We start from the raw sequence: 3,427 nt of genomic DNA on the forward strand, positions 1-3,427 counted from the left end.
TGGGTTTTCATTCAGCAGTGGAAGTAGGAGGCGCGCTCTACAATAGGCAAGGGTTTTCAAGTCTGCAAGTACGTTTTAAGCTGAGTTCCATGAACATTGTCCAAAATCGTTTTATCCAAAATCCACAATGCGACCAGTTCAGCATATGAGAGGAGACACTGTTTGAGTGTAACAAACGTGAAACATTTCTTTTAGCCTTTTCGCATGAAAACAGGGTCCAAAATCATGGGTTTTCGTTCAGCAGTGGAAGTAGGAGGCGCGCTCTACAATAGGCAAGGGTTTTCAAGTCTGCAAGTACGTTTTCAGCTGAGTTCCATGAACATTGTCCAAAATCATGTTTTAACCAAAATCCACAATGCGATCAGTTCAGCATATGAGAGGAGACACTGTTTGAGTGTAACAAACGTGAAACATTTCTTTTAGCCTTTTTGCATGAAAACAGGGTCCAAAATCATGGGTTTTCGTTCAGCACTGGAAGTAGGAGGCGCGCTCTACAATAGGCAAGGGTTTTCAAGTCTGCAAGTACGTTTTAAGCTGAGTTCCATGAACATTGTCCAAAATCATGTTTTTACCAAAATCCACAATGCGACCAGTTCAGCATATGAGAGGAGACACTGTTTGAGTGTAACAAACGTGAAACATTTCTTTTAGCCTTTTTGCATGAAAACAGGGTCCAAAATCATGGGTTTTCGTTCAGCAGTGGAAGTAGGAGGCGCGCTCTACAATAGGCAAGGGTTTTCAAGTCTGCAAGTACGTTTTCAGCTGAGTTCCATGAACATTGTCCAAAATCATGTTTTAACCAAAATCCACAATGCGACCAGTTCAGCATATGAGAGGAGACACTGTTTGAGTGTAACAAACGTGAAACATTTCTTTTAGCCTTTTTGCATGAAAACAGGGTCCAAAATCATGGGTTTTCATTCAGCAGTGGAAGTAGGAGGCGCGCTCTACAATAGGCAAGGGTTTTCAAGTCTGCAAGTACGTTTTAAGCTGAGTTCCATGAACATTGTCCAAAATCATGTTTTAACCAAAATCCACAATGCGACCAGTTCAGCATATGAGAGGAGACACTGTTTGAGTGTAACAAACGTGAAACATTTCTTTTAGCCTTTTTGCATGAAAACAGGGTCCAAAATCATGGGTTTTCGTTCAGCACTGGAAGTAGGAGGCGCGCTCTACAATAGGCAAGGGTTTTCAAGTCTGCAAGTACGTTTTCAGCTGAGTTCCATGAACATTGTCCAAAATCATGTTTTATCCAAAATCCACAATGCGACCAGTTCAGCATATGAGAGGAGACACTGTTTGAGTGTAACAAACGTGAAACATTTCTTTTAGCCTTTTTGCATGAAAACAGGGTCCAAAATCATGGGTTTTCATTCAGCAGTGGAAGTAGGAGGCGCGCTCTACAATAGGCAAGGGTTTTCAAGTCTGCAAGTACGTTTTAAGCTGAGTTCCATGAACATTGTCCAAAATCGTTTTATCCAAAATCCACAATGCGACCAGTTCAGCATATGAGAGGAGACACTGTTTGAGTGTAACAAACGTGAAACATTTCTTTTAGCCTTTTCGCATGAAAACAGGGTCCAAAATCATGGGTTTTCGTTCAGCAGTGGAAGTAGGAGGCGCGCTCTACAATAGGCAAGGGTTTTCAAGTCTGCAAGTACGTTTTAAGCTGAGTTCCATGAACATTGTCCAAAATCATGTTTTAACCAAAATCCACAATGCGACCAGTTCAGCATATGAGAGGAGACACTGTTTGAGTGTAACAAACGTGAAACATTTCTTTTAGCCTTTTTGCATGAAAACAGGGTCCAAAATCATGGGTTTTCGTTCAGCACTGGAAGTAGGAGGCGCGCTCTACAATAGGCAAGGGTTTTCAAGTCTGCAAGTACGTTTTCAGCTGAGTTCCATGAACATTGTCCAAAATCATGTTTTATCCAAAATCCACAATGCGACCAGTTCAGCATATGAGAGGAGACACTGTTTGAGTGTAACAAACGTGAAACATTTCTTTTAGCCTTTTTGCATGAAAACAGGGTCCAAAATCATGGGTTTTCATTCAGCAGTGGAAGTAGGAGGCGCGCTCTACAATAGGCAAGGGTTTTCAAGTCTGCAAGTACGTTTTAAGCTGAGTTCCATGAACATTGTCCAAAATCGTTTTATCCAAAATCCACAATGCGACCAGTTCAGCATATGAGAGGAGACACTGTTTGAGTGTAACAAACGTGAAACATTTCTTTTAGCCTTTTCGCATGAAAACAGGGTCCAAAATCATGGGTTTTCGTTCAGCAGTGGAAGTAGGAGGCGCGCTCTACAATAGGCAAGGGTTTTCAAGTCTGCAAGTACGTTTTCAGCTGAGTTCCATGAACATTGTCCAAAATCATGTTTTAACCGAAATCCACAATGCGACCAGTTCAGCATATGAGAGGAGACACTGTTTGAGTGTAACAAACGTGAAACATTTCTTTTAGCCTTTTTGCATGAAAACAGGGTCCAAAATCATGGGTTTTCATTCAGCAGTGGAAGTAGGAGGCGCGCTCTACAATAGGCAAGGGTTTTCAAGTCTGCAAGTACGTTTTAAGCTGAGTTCCATGAACATTGTCCAAAATCATGTTTTAACCAAAATCCACAATGCGACCAGTTCAGCATATGAGAGGAGACACTGTTTGAGTGTAACAAACGTGAAACATTTCTTTTAGCCTTTTTGCATGAAAACAGGGTCCAAAATCATGGGTTTTCGTTCAGCACTGGAAGTAGGAGGCGCGCTCTACAATAGGCAAGGGTTTTCAAGTCTGCAAGTACGTTTTAAGCGGAGTTCCATGAACATTGTCCAAAATCGTTTTATCCAAAATCCACAATGCGACCAGTTCAGCATATGAGAGGAGACACTGTTTGAGTGTAACAAACGTGAAACATTTCTTTTAGCCTTTTCGCATGAAAACAGGGTCCAAAATCATGGGTTTTCGTTCAGCAGTGGAAGTAGGAGGCGCGCTCTACAATAGGCAAGGGTTTTCAAGTCTGCAAGTACGTTTTCAGCTGAGTTCCATGAACATTGTCCAAAATCATGTTTTAACCGAAATCCACAATGCGACCAGTTCAGCATATGAGAGGAGACACTGTTTGAGTGTAACAAACGTGAAACATTTCTTTTAGCCTTTTTGCATGAAAACAGGGTCCAAAATCATGGGTTTTCATTCAGCAGTGGAAGTAGGAGGCGCGCTCTACAATAGGCAAGGGTTTTCAAGTCTGCAAGTACGTTTTAAGCTGAGTTCCATGAACATTGTCCAAAATCATGTTTTAACCAAAATCCACAATGCGACCAGTTCAGCATATGAGAGGAGACACTGTTTGAGTGTAACAAACGTGAAACATTTCTTTTAGCCTTTTTGCATGAAAACAGGGTCCAAAATCATGGGTTTTCGTTCAG

Source organism: Coregonus lavaretus, assembly GCF_964263955.1.
Source record: "Coregonus lavaretus genome assembly, contig: HAP1_SCAFFOLD_402, whole genome shotgun sequence".
NCBI lineage: Eukaryota > Metazoa > Chordata > Actinopteri > Salmoniformes > Salmonidae > Coregonus > Coregonus lavaretus.